General features: G+C 40.3%; 1 long non-coding RNA gene across 1 annotated transcript in view; it reads left to right on the top strand.

Moving 5' to 3' along the window:
* LOC308239252 overlaps nt 1–17224 on the top strand; it is a 198095-nt gene that overhangs the window by 88151 nt on the left and 92720 nt on the right. Inside the window, exon 2 of the long non-coding RNA XR_013959722.1 lies at nt 2267–2360. This is a non-coding gene — a long non-coding RNA (uncharacterized lncRNA). The remainder of the gene's footprint in view (nt 1–2266; nt 2361–17224) is intronic.

Raw genomic sequence — 17224 nt, 5'->3', positions numbered from 1 at the left:
GAAGTTATCTTCTTATCCTATCACCTTCATTAACAAAGCAAAAATTAGAAATTATCCAATCAGGTGAAGCCTTTCTACCAGAAATAGCAAGAAGTCAACCCAAAAGGATTCCCCCTTCCCTCTTGCAAGAACGTAAACATCATATATATTCCTCTTAAGCCTTCTCTGAATTAAGTTGTTCCCAATAAAACTCCAGAACATTTTAAATTTATGTTAAACCTTTGAAGAGGATCACTGAAGTAGTGATGTTTGAGACATTACTCAACACAATTTGAATTTGACCTCAAATAGTTTTGTCTAGGGGTGGAACATTTCAGTGTTCCCCAGGGGGCGCCATAACCCCTTCACAAGTCTACCAGCCCTCTGCTCTGTGGTTATGCTGGTCTACAACCCAAATCTATTATCAGAGGGTTGGTAGCAAAGAACAACTCTTGAATGTGATCCCCTGGGTACCAACCAAGCCAATACTGGTAGCCCCATGGGTGCACTGAGGTCTCATAATCCATCCTGCTTAGATCCCTTCCCCCAACACAATTTTTCTTTGGCCACGAGTGATCCCAAGGTGAACCAACTGTCCTGTTTCCAGGTGATAAGTCCCAAATTAACTGAATTTTACAAGGTACTAAGCATTCCTTTGCAAGGGTTCCTGAATACTTTCATTCAGACACACAGTGCCTGTATTCATCTCACCAAGAAAAAAAAATCTAAATTCCATTTCTCCAATTCCCCAGGGCTAAGCAATAACTTGAGCTATTCCAAATCTTAATGCTAGAACAACATTATCAGGCAGTACAAGGTTGCACCTTCATCTTGCCAAGAACAGATATTGGAGAGACAATTACTTTTTCTGCGCCCTTCCAATTGGTATCATTTTGTGTGTTTGTACATTTCAAAGACAGACCCAGCAATGCTACTCTTGGGTATATACATCCAAAAGAAATAAGTGCCCAGTCTTTTTTTTTTTTACATTGTTCACAAAAATACCTGCAAGCAAATGTTTATATAACCTTTTCTCATAGTAGGCAAAATCTCTGAAGCATTCATCAACAAGAGATTGGATGAACAAACTAAGGTACATCCATATAATTGTATACTGCCTACCAATACAAAGGAATGAACAACAATCTCAAATGTATTATGCTAAGTGAAAGAAGCCAATCCAAAAGAGTACATCTATTTATATGAATTTCAAGAACAGGTGAAATTATCTGTGGTGTTAGAAGTAAGAATAATGGTTACCTCTGAGAGAGGCTGTTATTTGGAAAGGATCAAGAGGAAGCTTAACAAGCTGATGGAATTGTTCTATATCTTTATTTGGATGGTAGTGCTATGAGTGTGTAGATGAAAATTCATTGAGCTATACACTTAAGATTTGTGCATTTTACTGTAAGTAAATTATTCCTCAATTAAAAATATTCCAGAGAAAATGCAAAATAATAGTTAGAAGCCTCAGTGACACATTTGGAAGTCTGAGGGAGATCTATCATCAATTCTGTTCACAAAGAAGTAAGAAATCCCTCCCCATACAATAATATATGTGATGCCCAATGTTTATACTAATGTTTCTCTCACCTGTATCATACTTTGTGAAATCATAATTTTATACTTTCTTCTAAATTATGTACTTGAACGGAAATTGATGGGAACCCTTTCTTCTGCAGGGCTGTTTGAGCCAGGGCAGCATCCAAGCGAGTAAGAAATACCCACCCACCTCACAGTTTATTAGTGGTCTCAGTTTAAGATCAGATTTGCTAAGGAGGTACTTCTTCCTTAATCCTCAAAACCTTGCCATGAATCATCAAGATAGGCCTCCTTTTATGAGGCCTACTGAATTCTACACTGATTGTTAAAGCAATAATTGCCCTATGCCCCAAGTTTCTTTCTTTTCAAAATCAGTCTTTGCCCATGTGAATAATTTATAACAAGTCTGGTTTATAAGACAAATACACAGGCTCTACCTGATTGAATGCCCCTTTCAGCTTTTCAAAATGCAATAAAGCAATTCAGTGATCTCAAATTGTTTTTCCAAGCAAGCATTTAATTACTGCACAATTACCTAGGCCCTGCACCTGAACTGGCACTTGCTAATTCTATAGTACGAATAATGTGAAAATAAAGAAACTACTTAGAAAATTATACTCCAGTTGTATACAACAGCACAGTGGGCTTCTTGACTGCTTATCATGATTTTTAGCCCAGTAAAACAAGTTAGAATTTCAAAGGAAGTTATTGCAGCATTGCTTACAGGGTTTTTGTTTCTCAACAGGCTAAGAAGAACCCGATGAAAGCTTGATTTATTATTGCATGTCAGAGTTCAAGGCCACTAGCTGAGCTCAGCAGAGGCAAACCCACCAAGCTAGGTGAGTGAAGGACATTCCAGCAATCCTTTATATTTTATCAAACTATAAATGCATTAAGCACATAAGTTGCAACTGTAAAACCTGAAGAACTTTTAATTCACACCTATTTGCAGGTCATCAGAACATATAAATTGAAGGATAAAATGGCAAAGCAATGCCTTCTTAAGGAGGAGTTGGAACCAGAAAATTAAGATCTACCAGTGGATCTTCAGGGCTTATCTGAGATACCTACACACCCATTACTGATCTCATGACTTTCTTCTAAGGGTAGATGGGGTGTTCTAAGAGCAGACCCTGAGACTTGTATCTGTCTGCAAGAGTTCCCAGGAGAAACCAGTACCGATAAGAGGGAAGCAGGACAGGGAAGGGGAGGGAGCCTAACAAGGGTATGATCTCAGGCAGGGGTCCTCAAACTTTTTAACCAGGGGGCCAGTTCCCAGTCCCTCAGACCGTTGGAGGGCCGGACTATAGTTTAAAAAAAGAAACTATGAACAAATTCCTATGCGCACTGCGGGCCCAGGACGAGTCGGCTGCTAAGCAGGACAGGCAGCGGCACCTGGCGGGCCAGATAAATGTCCTCAGCGGGCCGCATGTGGCCCGCGGGCCGTAGTTTGAGGACGCCTGAATTCTCAGGCATCAGGGGCTCTCAACTCATGTGGGTCCCATGGGGAGCTCTGGAGTACGAAGCACACATTGGAGCATGAGAGCACCAGTCAGTCATTGACTAAAGGACCTGGGATAGAGGTATGGGGAGTAATCTCTTGATACCTTTGGGCTCTCTCCTAGTGTCCGAAGGTTGGCTCCAGTAGCCCAAGGACATGCTCTTAAAGAAAGCTAAAGTTAGTTGTGTATTGGTAAATGTTTAACAACTGGCAGGGGGTAGGGGGATGGAACTTTGATTTGTAGCATTTCCTAATTTCCATGGTGTAAATACGCCCACCAAGGCCAATGTCAAATGACTAACTTGATATCACTGAATGTGTGGGCTTAGAAAGAGATGCACAGTAGCACCCTCCATTTGTAGTATTTCTATACAGATATAGTACACATAAATAATCTCAAAAACATAGATAACAGTAATAAGTAGCAAAATAATTAGGAAGTGTGAAGTTTTGAGTATTTATGTTTTGTGTAATATAATGTTTTTTATTTATATAAGTATATACTTATAATGTATTTATGTAAATATATACAGTCAATTCCCATTACTCACAATAGTTGTGTTCTATAAAATTGCTACAAACACTGATTTAGCAAATATTGAATCATTGCTTTTAGAGGAAGTGTAGAATTAGGTTCCTGTGAGCCTCTGGTCAAAACATTTTGTCAACCCATCAATGCATAACCTTGTTTTATGTGTGTTTCTGTTTAATAACACCTTATTTAATATGTATTGCTGATTCATTAACATTGAAGTCACGGCCAACAGCACTGTAACTCATGCCTGAACAAAGCTTATCTAACACATGTGTTTTCTCTGTAAAGCATATCACAGGCTTTTTGTGCTTAGTAACACTAGACAACAGTTCAGCACTACACTTAGGAGCCATTTTAAACCATGAAATCACCCACAAAAAGCACAAAAATGTAAAAAACCTGGCACTAAATATACCACAAAAAGGACACTTATTTACAGTATGAGAGCTGGAACAAGAAGGCCTTGTTCAACCTCAGCTGGCAACGTGCACATCAGGCAACTCGAGTTTTTCACAACTCTGCACATGCATATGTCTGCAAATGACTGTAAAAGTGCCCCAAGTATTGATTTGGGGCTTACAAGTAAATTTTAGCAAATAAGCAATGCACAAATATGAAATCCATGAATAATGGGGATCAACTATATAACTTAATTTTAAATAGTGTTTCTGTTTAACAACCCACTCACAGAATTCCTGAAAATTTAACAGTCAGCTCTTGTGAGCCTGAAGGAGCCAGCTCCGGCACAGCATGGACTGGACTAGACATTATCTTGACCATCATTTCCACTGGCCTGTAAACGCCTATAATGCAGAAACCAGGCCTTGTTTATTTCATTATTCCAGCACTTAACCCAATGCCTAGCCCAGGGCGGTTAATCAGAAACAGTTAATGGATGGATAGGGTAATGAATGAATGCAACTCCCCTCTTTGTATTATTATGGCAAAATAATAAGCTCACATTGGAAGAGCACTTTCATGTCTATAAAGTTCCTTTCCATGCAAAGGTTGTTAGGTTTTTACAAAATTGTATGGCCAGCATCTACAATTTTACAGATACGAAAATGAGGCTCTGAGATTTAGGTGACTTCCCAGAGGCGACAGTCAATTAGGAAGAGAGCCAGGACTCAAATAAAATCTTCGTACTTCATATGCCATGTGCCTGCATCATACTAAGATTAGCTGTGTCCCTCCCGTTAATAAGCATGGACTGCAAGCACACCCATGCTGTGTACGTGCAGGGTTACCCACATTTGCTTCAAAGGTTTAAACTGAACAAGTCACTTATCTACACAACAAACAACAACACAAACCACCTCTAGTAACAACAACTCTCCAGTCACTCATGGCATAAAGTTTAGTATTCTATATTTTTTGAAGTTTCAGATAACTGAAACATCAATTATTTAACCACAGTTGTTTTTATAGGGACCTTTTTTTCATAAAATATATTGAAAACATATTATAGGCGGAAGATAATTTCTAAATTCTCAGACGACAAAAAGGTTTGTGCAAGCTACTGGCTATCTCCTAAATCATATTTCCTTTAAGAGTAGCTTATTTCCTGTGCATGTCCACACACCACAAGTTATCTTCTTTTTCAACTTTTACTAATGTTTTCTCTTTCACTTACGGCTACGTCTAACAAAGAAAGACTTTTAACTGCCTTTGTACCTGATGTGCATAGAGAACACAAGAGCCATGGTGAAGTTAGGAGGCTAGTCAGCTCAACTTAGTGGTTCAACGATACAGTTAGGTAACCCAGTCTAACAAAGCATAAAATTCAAGTCACACCAAAAAAACCGGGAACTGCAAATAGCCTCCTCAATGGTACTGCCATTTTCAGAAATTTCACACATCCTAGCAGCAGTACCTGGTTCATAGTAGGTACTCAGCAAATGGCTCAGTGACTAACCAGAGTCTACATTCCCCGCATAAATCTTTAGGAACAAAAAAAAAGTGTACAATCATTGAACGAAAGATCTTTCTCAGCTCTTTTCCTGGCCAATGAGCCACCTATCAGCTCAGCTACATTCAGGAAGAAGTTTGCTAATTATATGTGAAGTAGCTCTGCTCAGCTGGGCACCAACAGCCATACAATGTATAAAAAAGTATTGGTGTACAGTGCACAGCTTTATTTCCTTTATACAGAGAGCTTGTACACTGGCAAGAAATGAGACTGAATTTATCAACAGGATAAAATTATTCCCTTCCAAGAGTACAATCTGAAGAAAGAATTGAGAAGGTTTACTGAAACTCAATTAGGAATTATTAAAGCCTTTTTAATTGATAAATCCTTTGACCTAGGAATTCCACATCTGGGATGTTACCTTTAGGAAATAACAAAGGATTCATATATGAAGAGCTCCCACAAATGTCTATCAAAAATATAAAGAGCATGCTTTTTTACTTGGCAAATGATTTTAACAGAAGATGTTTCATAGAAAGAAATATAAGTAACAAATAAGTGTAGGAAATAAGTGCAAAGGTAAAGCTATCATTTTCATCCATCATTCAGCCTGGAAGAATTAAAAACATTATTAACAGCCAGTGTTGTCAAGGGTGTGGAGAAATATATTGGAAAAGTGTAATTTGGTACTCCACATTTTGAGAGTACACTGTGTGTATTTGTTGAAATTGCAAATGCCCATACTTTCTGGCCCAGCTATTACATCTCCAGGCATCTATCTTATAAAAATATCTGCACATATACAAAAAGGTATATATGCAAGAATACTTAGTTCAATTGTCATTGAAAAACAGTTACAAACAACTAAAGGTCCATTACCAGGGAGTCATTGCATAAATTATGCCACATCTATTTAATGAAATAATACACAGCAGTTTAACAGAAAGCAGTGGGTAGATATTAATATGGAACAATCACCATGACATATTGTTAGATAGAAAAAGCAACTTGCATAATAACACATAGTGTAGGATCTCTTTAAAGGAAAGAAAAACTCTATATGAGTATGTACATATGCTTGAATATATATGTATAGTAGAAGGCATAAAGAGAGACAGACTGTTTGCAGTTGTTACTTCTGGGAAGGCGAGTAGATGGAGAATCAAAGTGAAGAGGCATTTTTACATTTTACTGTGTATGCTACAATATTGTCATAATTTAGCAAGTGAAAATGTATTTATGTATCACTTAAATGAGTTTTATAAAACAAGAAAAAATAAGTGATAAAGATTTTTAAAGCCTTCATCTAGAAATGACTTGCTATTGAAAGGCAGGGGAAAAAAATGAACGTTTTAAAAAGTAAAAATAAGAAGACTGAGTGAGTGTGTGTAGCTGAAGGTTCAAAGACCACTTACTGATTTGCTACCACAAAGTTAAAAATTGGTCACTGGGAAGAAAAGGCCCAGAATCACAGGGAATTGCGTTGACTGCTTGGGCTTGACTTAACCTGATCAGAACCTGGGTAGAATGTAAATAAAAAAATTTTCTTTCCACTTCTCTCTCTGTGGTAGCTAAAAGATGGCCACAAATTTTATGCCATTTCTCCCTTCAAGAAATGAAGTCTACTGCCCTTCCCCTTGAATCTAAGCATGCCCTGTGCCTTGCTTTGACCAATAAAACATGGCAGAAACAACAATGTGCTTGTTCTACCAGGGGTGGGCAAACTTTTTGACTCGAGGGCCACAATGGGTTCTTAAACTGGACCGGAGGGCTGGAACAAAAGCATGGATGGAGTGTTTGTGTGAACTAATATAAATTCAAAGTAAAGGAGCGGAGGGGAGAGCAAGAGAACCGGATAGAACAGCCGGATCCGGCCTGCGGGCCGTAGTTTGCCCACGGCTGCTCTAGGGGAAAAGCCAGCAATCAGTTTAGAAATCTGACTATCCTGAGACCACCATGGAAAGGCCCAACTAGCCATGTGGAAAGTCACATGGCAAAGAACTAAGAGCCCAGACATATGACCCCGACTGAAACATCTCAGCCAATTCCCAGTTGTTCAAGCCACCCAGTCAAGATCCAGACCTTGTGGGGCAGAAACAAGCCATCCCCACTCTACCTCTCCAAATTTCTTACCCACAAAATCATGAGCAAATAAAAAGAACTATTGCTTTAAACCACTAAGTTCTGGGGTAGTTTGTTACTGAGCAATAGGTAATCAAAACTCTCTGTGCTGTTCATTTTCTCCCCCTTCTCTCAACTGTAAGAAATTGCTACAGGGACTTGTAGTATGACACAGTTGGCTTTTTATTAAAAACTAGAGGCAGAATTCATGCACTGATGGGGTCCAGCCGGCCCACCCATGGGGGCCATCGGGCGCGGGCCAGCTGGGATGAGGGGCCATGGGTGGGGCCAGCTGGGACAAGGGGCCGCAGGCTAGGGTGAGGGGCCACGGGCATTCTAATCGTTCTGCCATTCAGTCAATTTGCACATTACCCTTTCATTATATAGGATCCTATAGTCACAATGCTGACCATGTAAACTAACCATCTGACCCAAGAGATACATCGTGCCAAACACTCAGAAAGCTATCTTTCTAGAAACTTCCAACTGAGTGTTGTCAGAGAGCCAATAGTGCATGGGTGTTTCTGAGCTGGAAATAATCAGGTCATTATTGATTTTGGAAAACCAAATTGCCAACCCCTGACATCACTACAATACTCTGTACAAGTTCATCCCGAGGCTGGGCCCTCTAAAGGATATACCCTGGCTCGTCCACCTGGTCCTTCTACATGCCAACCTAGGCCCTAACTAGCATGGATGGGAAGCGTCTGGGAGTCACTGAGGGTTTGAGGAACGCAGCAAGTAAGGAAGGTGTAGGTGGGAGCCAAGCCACAAATGTGGCCTTCAGAGGCTAGCACTGATCTTCCAACATGACTGAGAAGCAAGGCAATCTGGCCATTTGACTTCTCACAGTAGGAAGTGGGCAGTCCATGTCAAATTTGGCCTGGAGCTTCCCCAAATGCAATTTTTCTGGCACACTGAAAGGGGAAGTTGCTTGGTTTCCCTAAACCTTGAAGTTGGTCTGTCCCTAAGAATCAAAGCTTCTGACATGCGCATCTCCACTATTCACCACAGTCCAGAAATTAGAAAACACTGTATCTGTCCAGATGAATATGCACAGATATTTCTGACTTCACTCTCACAATGAGAAAAGTCACTGTATTGCTCTTTCTCAGGTTGGGATATTCTGAAAGTTTACTGGGATTTTTCTGGCTAACATACAGTTAAAGTTTTGAATCCTCCCCCAAATTTTAATTTTCAGTTGTTCTGCATAAATAGATGTAACCGCCATCTCATATAGATCTAGAGCCTTGCTATTCTGTGGACCAGCAGCACCAGCATCACCTGGAAGCTTTTTTAGAAATGCAAAAGCTCAGGCCCCACTCAAGGTCTAATACATCAGAATCTGCTTTTTAACAAGATCCTCAAGAGATTTGTGTGCATACTAATATTTTAGAAGTGCTGGTCTAGGAGATTCACATCCTTTAGCTGCTGCTCCAGGAATAGCCAGCTCCTCTTTCACCCCCCAAAATTTCTTGCAGGCAGATTCAGTTTTCAAAAAACACAAAAAGTGGCTTTGAAGAAGAAAAGTAGACCTAAATAGACAAACATCCTGCCTCATATAGCAAGAACTTGATTAGTAGGGGTAGCCTAGATGGATGCTGCTCTGGGTTGAATTCTGTCCCCCGCCCAAAAGAAACATTGTTGAATTTCTGTCTCCCAAAACCTTAGAATGTGTCTTTATGTGGAAATACGGCATTGCAGATGTAACTAATTAAGATGAGATCATACTGGAGTAGGGTGGACTCTGTCCGATATGACTGGTGTCCTTATAAGAAGAGAAAAAGACACACACAGGGAGAAGATGGTCATGTCACTATGGAGGTAGAGATTGCAATGATGTATGTACAAGTTAAGGAATGCTACGTTTTGCTGGAAAACCGACAGAAGCTAGGCAAGGCAAGGAAGGATTATCCCCTACAGGTTTTAGAGAGAGCGTGGCCTTATTGACACCTTGATTTGGAATTTTTAGCCTTCAAAACTGTGAGATAATAACCGTCTGTTGTTTTAAGCCACCTAGTTTGAAGCACATTGTCACAACAACTATAGGAAACTAATACAGCTGGGGAAGGGGCTTGATGGGGTTTGTACATTGTCTGTAAGTGTCCCAGATCCTTTCTTAGCTCCAGTGAGGGTCTTCAGTGTGTCCTATAAGGAATCCCTCCCATGGTTTAAAATTCTGTAAGTACTATGGCTATCTCTAGTGATAATATCACAGAAACAACTTTTTTAGCAATAAGAAGGGAACAGAAGTCAAGTATTTATTTTTTATTTATTTTTAAATATATTTTTATTGATTTCAGAGAGCAAGGGAGGGGGAGAGAGAGATAGAAACATCAATGATGAGAGGGAATCATTGCCTGGCTGCCTCCTGCACGCCCCCTACTGGGGATCGAGCCTGCGACCCAGGCATGTGCCCTTGACCGGAATCGAACCTGGGACCCTTCAGTCCACAGGCCGATGCTCTATCCACTGTGCCAAACCAGCTAAGGCAGAAGTAAAGTATTTAAAAGTGCTTGGAAAACCTGCCCTTCCTTGTTTTAAGCACTGCAGGAATAAGAAGGAAGTGAAAGATGGCACAAATGCTATTCAGAACCTCACTCCCTCATCAGGAACCTAGCAGTAAAGCTGACTGGATTCATGAGGAGGACCCTAGAAAAAAATCTCTCTCATCTGGCCTCTTCTTAGCTCTGTTCCTCTTGCCAAAGCAAGAAACTTATTTGGTTTTGGCTTGTTCTATTTAGTGCCACATAGAACTTTCTGTTGTTCTTCAGCAACATCACTGATGCTTTGCAACCCTGAACCTCAGACTGAGAGGGGAAATCCTGCCCAGTGCCCTTTCTCAAGATACTGAATGTATGCTATTTGTTTTCTCTTATCCCTCCCTGTGGTTTACCAAGCATTTCGAAAGATCTTAGAGCCAAAAAGAACCTCAGTAAACATCTGGCCCAACTGTCTTACACATGATGAAATGGAAGTCCAGAAAGGTCAAATGCTGGGCAGCAAAGCCAACATAAAAATAAAAAACTCAGGCTGTCCAACTTCCAGGCTCTGCTAACTTCATGGCCACAGTAAATATACTGCCTCTTGACCATTTTTCATTAGAGGCAAGGTTTAGGAGACCACAACAACAACTTGAGCAAAGTCTTTGAAGTTGAACAGATCTGTTTGAGTTCTAAATCTTCCACTTATGTGTTGGGTGACCCTGAGCAATTTAACCTCTTAGTTGCCTCATCCTATACAGTGAGATAATGCCACCTACTTCAAAGATGACTGTGATATTGATGAGATAACATATGGGAAGTTCTGTGTTAGTGGAGTGGTTTCAGCTGATAATGTCTTCAACTCTACCCCCCGCCCACTCCCCTACCTACCCCCACCCCTTAGTATCTTTCTGTCCCACCATCTTTAGTGTTGGCTACAGCCTCGGGCAAGTAGCAAGGTGGCTGCAGCAGTGCCAGACATCTACAACAGCCCAGAAACTCCAGGGAAGAAGAGAGTCTATCTTTTTATTGCTCTCTCTTGGGAGTGAGGGGACTTTTTTGAGAATACTCCCAGTAGGCTTTCCTCAGTCTTGTTGGCCAGCTTAGGTCACATGTTTATTTAAGAAGAATGGGAATAATCTTAAACACACCAGGCTATCCCTGAAGATGTGGATGAGATCATCTTCCCTGAGAGTTACGTGGTTGAAAAAACGTGGGGTTCTGTTAGGAAAGAAGGCAGAATGAAGGCTGGGTAGTTAAAAAGTACTGACAATTACAATAGATGTTTTTCATTAACTTATTTTATTGGGAGTGAAGAAAACACTTCTGAGGTATCTTAGATAACACTTCTGACAAGGTTTTACTGGTAGTAACTGATTAATTCCCTTCTCTTCCTCCATGCCATTTCACCCATAGGGAGTTTCCTGACATTCATGCTATGACATCCCCCCGACCCCTTTGGGAAATATGTTAACTCTTAGCTATTCATCTCCTGACTCACCAAATATGTGGGCTTCCCCTCACAGTAGCATTGGAAGTAAATATCTAAGGATAAAACTATTCATGTAAATACTGCTTTCAAGTTTATAAAACTGTTTGACACATTATCTCATGTTCACTTCTACATCTGAGAAAAATGGAGAGGTGAAATGATTTGCCCAAATTCCTAAGCTAATAAGTGACAGTGCTATCGAGAATGAGACCACAGATGCAATGTGCTTTCTGCTATTCTGCCTTACTACAAGGAATCCCAGGTAGAAATTTGGTATATATGGCATTCATGAGGGAAAAAATGTTATTGGTGCCAACTGAACTGTGGGTTTCTATAGTCCAAACTCCAATGGACCCATTCTTTCAAGATCCATCCATTTTCTAGTCCAAAAATCTTCCTAGAAGCACAAATAAAACCTTCCTTAGTTCAAAGTAGAGGCTCTCCTTTATTTATCAAACATTTATACAGCACTTGGCTGCGTGCCAGACATTATGCAATCTGCTTTACAAATATTAATTCATTTAATCCCACTTAGTTCTATCTGCTTAGTGAAGTCCAACGTCCTTAGGTCATACATATCTCACCAAAAAAAGCCTTGTATAATTTATCCCATTGGAAATTTACTAAAGGATGAGATCCCCAAATGGTCCAGAATTCAGAAACAGATCAAGCTTTTGGGCAAAAAATGTTTCTAGAGATAGCCATCCTTTGTCCTACTCTTTTATTAGAAACAGCCTATGCCCAAATTACCCAGTCAAGGCAAATATATGTAAACAAATCATGCTGCAGTCTGAAATTGTTTGAAGAAAATTCTGTATTGTCCTAAACTTATTATAGAACATAATCCTTCATAACCCCTTTTTCTATTTTGGCAGATTATAATTTTCCTTAAAAGGTGAGGGAGCTTTCTGGTTGAAGTTCGGGAGGGCCAAAGGGCATTGATTGGTGCTGCTTTTGTGTCAACACATTCTTAATCTTCCTGTTGGTATTTTAAAATAACAGATCACCCATGGAAATTATAAACTGTACTGTGTAAATGTCCCTGTGAAGTGCTGCCATTTGCAAGAAGAAGGGCTTTCTGATAGCCCGAGACGTCACAATATGTCTCCCTGCTTTTCGTGTGACAGTAATTAGTATCTAAGCTCTGAAGTGTTTACTCCTGCAGCCGAGAAGATGATATTTATAACAAGTTCCAGCCACGAACCGCTACTCTTTACAACATATAATCCTCATTTCCAGTATGGAAGGATAAAGCCTTCTAAGTATTAAAAGAGAAAACCTAAGGTATTTTCTCCCATCTGATAGTTTGGAATAACCCTTTTAAGGAGGGTGCAGTCAATAACCTTGCATGCTTACAAAAACAAGTCACAGTTTTATAGCCCTTATCAACCAAGTACCAGTGCAGGCTGGGAGTTTTCTCTTACTCTTTTTTTTTTCTTTTTCTTTTTTAAATTTAAATTTGCCACAGGTAAAATAAGCCAATAAAAATTAGTGTGCCTCACACCTTGGGGAACTGAGAAAATTCTGTTGGATTCTAAGAAATTTACTTCTGTGAAAACATGGTACAATTTGCTAGAAATAAATTGCCTTTGATTAAACAAGCTATCACAAATTAGGCACTCCTCCATGTGTCAAATGAATTAAAATTAAGATGCCTTCCTTCAAACTGTCTACACCAGAGCTTCTCAGACTTTAGCATGCATAAGATTTTAGCATTTTGTCAAAATGCTCATTCCTACCCACCCCAGTGACTCTGATTGAGTAGGGCTGAGGTGGAGCCCAAGATGCTGCCCTTCTAACAAGACCTTGTTAATGCTGATACTGCTGGGAAACCCCAGTAGCTTCTTTACTGAAGGCTAAAATTCCACCTTTGGAGATTCCTTTCCTAGGGTAAAGAAATATGCAAATAAAATATACTAACCCATGTTATCAACTAAAACTATGTTGTGAATTTGGATTTCAGTTCAATTCAGCAAAGTTGCTCTGTTGCCTTGCACTGTGCCGGCTGAAGACATCAGTTTCACTTTTAAGGAGATTCAAATCTATACATCTACATAAATAACAACACAGCCCAGCTGGCATGGCTCAGTGGTTGAGGGTCAGCCTATGAACCAGGAGATCATGGTTCGATTCCAGTCAGGGCACATCCCCAGGTCACAGGCTTGATCCCCAGTGTGGGGGATGCAGGGGGCAGCCAATCAATAATTCTCTGTCATCATTGATGTTTCTATCTCTTCCTCCCTCTCACTTCCTTTCTGAGATAAATAAAAAAATAACAACACAAATTATAATGAGACTGTAATATGACAAATACCAAAAATGAAGTACAGGGGGTGAGGGCATGTGTGGGGAGGGGTTTGGGATGGGAATGGGAGGATGAGGACAAATACGTGATACCTTAATCAATAAAGAAATTAATTTAAAAAAATCAAGTACAGAATCCTATGAGGTTATAGTGTTCAGGGAGTATCCAAGTGGAGTTGAATAGTCAGGAAATGGTCAAAGAAAGCTTAGAAAGAAGCTTTGTGCATTGCTTTATACTTTGCCATAGAGCTTCTGCATAATTTCATTTCTCCTATAGAACAATCCTGTGAAGTATATGTGACTTTCTCCATTTTGTAGATGAAGAAATGAAGGCTGAGAGAGCTAAAATAATTTGCTAAAGTTACATTGAAAACAAATTAGTGAGATTGGAAATGGTGAAGTTAAGACAAAGGACTTCCCCAAATGAAGAGATAGCAACAAAGAAATTACAGGGTTCTAATAATAGCAAAAATATTCATAGTAAATGGATGACATTTCTTTTACCACTTAATGCTGGCACTGCCCTAAGAACTTAATATATATTACTTCCTGTAATGCTAAAAAAGCAATTCCATAAAACAAGTATTATTATTATTATTATTATTATTATTATTATTATTATTCCCTTTCATGGAGGAGAAAAACTGAGGCACAGAGAAGTTAAGTAGCATGTGCATGGTCACATAGTGAACAGTGGCCCTGTCAGAAGTTGAACCCATGTCTCTTAGATTTTTAGTAGAGAACAAGGGATGGACCATATGACTAGAACTTTGGTGCTGGAGGTGAGGGATGTATGAGGTTAGAAAAGGGTCTTGACTGTCTACCTAAGAACAGCTGACTTGATGTGGTAAGCAAAGGAAAGTTCATAAAAGTTTTATCTTAAGTATGGGAATGAAAATATTAGAGACTTGTTTTAGAATGATATGTATAGCAACAGTGTCCAGGATGGTTTGGAGGGAAACAGAGAAGAGGAGCCAAGAAATTAGTTGTGGCTGTTGGGATTCACCTGAGGCCTGGAGCCGGAAGAGTGTGAGAAGCCCCAGGTAGGTGCTGAATCACAGGAAGGTGAAGAAAGGGCTCCAGAATTGTGCCTCTGCCCAAGGCGGCCTGCCACAGACAAGCATCACGAACAACCTTATACATTGGGGGCCTCAAATAGACCTTAGAGAAGCCTAGAATCCTTACGTTCGTGAGGTATTCTACACTTTGCCATAGAGTCTTCATCTACTCTCATTGGACTTTAGAATAATCCTGGAAAGTAGATACTACTTTCCCCATTTTGTAGGGAAATTAATGAAGGCTCAGAAGGTGAAAAATAACTCACCAAAGTTACAAAACAAGGAAAGCTGGAGCCAGGAATAAAGTTCAAAGCTAACATTATGATTCCCTGAAAGAAAATTTGTACACATCTCACAGTTTGGTGATTTCCCATGGCAACAGGTCATAGGTTCCTGCCAGCTACTAATGAAAAGAGGCTTCCAGGATCAAATAAGATTAGGTTAAACTGGGTTGTCTACTGCAGAACTTCTCAAAGCCTGTAATGTATGTGTGCAGCATGGTGACTACAGTTAACAATACTGTGATATCCTAATAAAGAGGGAATATGCTAATTGACCCTCACACCATCGCAAAGATGGTGGCGCCCACAGCCAATAAGGAGGGAATATGCTAATTGACTGTCCTGCCCTCAAAGATGGTGGTGCCCACAGCCACAAGATGGCGGCGCCCAGTCCCCTCAGCCCCCCAGCCACCCAGGGCCAGCCCAAGGCTCAGGCAAGCCTCAGATGGCAGCTGCCCAGCCACACAGGGCCAACCGAGGCTCAGGTAACCAGGGTCAGCCCAGGCTTGTGCTGCTGGCAGTGGCAGCAGCAGAGGTGTGATGGGGGCATCACCTTCCCCTGATCGCTGGGTCACCTCCCACCCCTGAGGGCTCTCGGAGTGTGAGAGGGGGCAGGCCAGGCTGAGGGACCCCCCTACTGGGCCTCTAGTAATATATATATTTGAAAATTGCTAAGAGAGTAAATCTTAGAATTTCTGACCACAAGAAGAAAATGGTCACTATGTGGGGTGATGGATGTATTAAATAACATTGTGGTAATCATCTCACAATATTTAAGTTTATCAAATCATCATGCTGTATGTGTACCTTATACGTACACAATTGAGATATGTCAATTATATCTCAATAAACTGGGGGGTGAGAATCAATGCAAACACACATGCACACACACACAATCACATGAAGGCTGTAGTATACATCATTTCCCAAAAAGAAAATATTGGCTCATGGAAAGTTTGTTTTTTTACAGAATATATTTAACTGGAGGGTATAGTATGTGGAACCCTTTTCTAAGAAAATTATTCTCAATAACATCCCCATATGATTGCTTACTAGACCTAGAATTGAATCCATTGGATGTCTTTGGGACTTCCATTATTCTATATATGAGGACTACCATTATTCTATGTATGAAGAGCATTTAATAAAGTCTGGTCACTAAAAAAAAATAGGTATCCCTCACTATTTGAATTTATACAAACTCTCACTATCTGAACACAGAAACCAAATAGATTTGGAAAAGCAAGGAATACTTGTATTTAATTCTCTCCAATGAGATACATATTCCTTAACTTCCTTAAGGAATAAATAGAAGGAACCTTATGTAAATGCATTTATTAATAATAAAATAACAGGCCATGGCTGCTCAATTGCCTGACTTCACCATTCCCACCCTTCTTAACTCATTTCTTTATTGGAGAGTACTAGAAACCTGCAGACTACATTTCCCAGACTCCCTTGACTGTTGGCTTCTAGTTGGGTTCTGAGAATGGGAGAAAACAATAGGAGGTTGGAAGGTGGAAGACAGGGAGAAGACATTTTTCTCCTGCTTCTGGTGGTATCTCTGGTAAAGCAGAAATATACTTCTATCTTTCCAGCAGCAGTGGTGATGGCCCATTGCTGGGGGCTGCCAGCAATTGAGGGCTACAGTGAGAGTAGCAGATCTGACTCCATGGACAGCTACAGGCTCCAGTGAGTGGCCTTTAGTGTTTTCAGGAGTGACAGGATCCCAAAAGCATCAGCAGTGTTTGAACAATTTCAATGATATATACACTCCTGGGCTCTGGTAACACTTCTTCCTTTTTGCTCCTCCAGTTCTAGCAATGGTTCCTCTAGTCCAGGGGTGGGCAAACTTTTTGACTCGAGGGCCACAATGGGTTCTTAAACTGGACCGGAGGGCCGGAACAAAAGCATGGATGGAGTGTTTGTGTGCACTAATATAAATTCAAAGTAAAGGAGCGGAGGGGAGAGCAAGAGAACCCTTCGCTCTTTCGGCTCCGCGGGCCGGATAGAACAGCC

This window comes from Plecotus auritus (genome assembly GCF_963455305.1).
Source record: "Plecotus auritus genome assembly, chromosome: X".
Classification (NCBI taxonomy): Eukaryota; Metazoa; Chordata; class Mammalia; order Chiroptera; family Vespertilionidae; genus Plecotus; species Plecotus auritus.
Note: the sequence above shows the minus strand (reverse complement) of the source record. Positions and strands in the feature narration are given on the sequence as shown.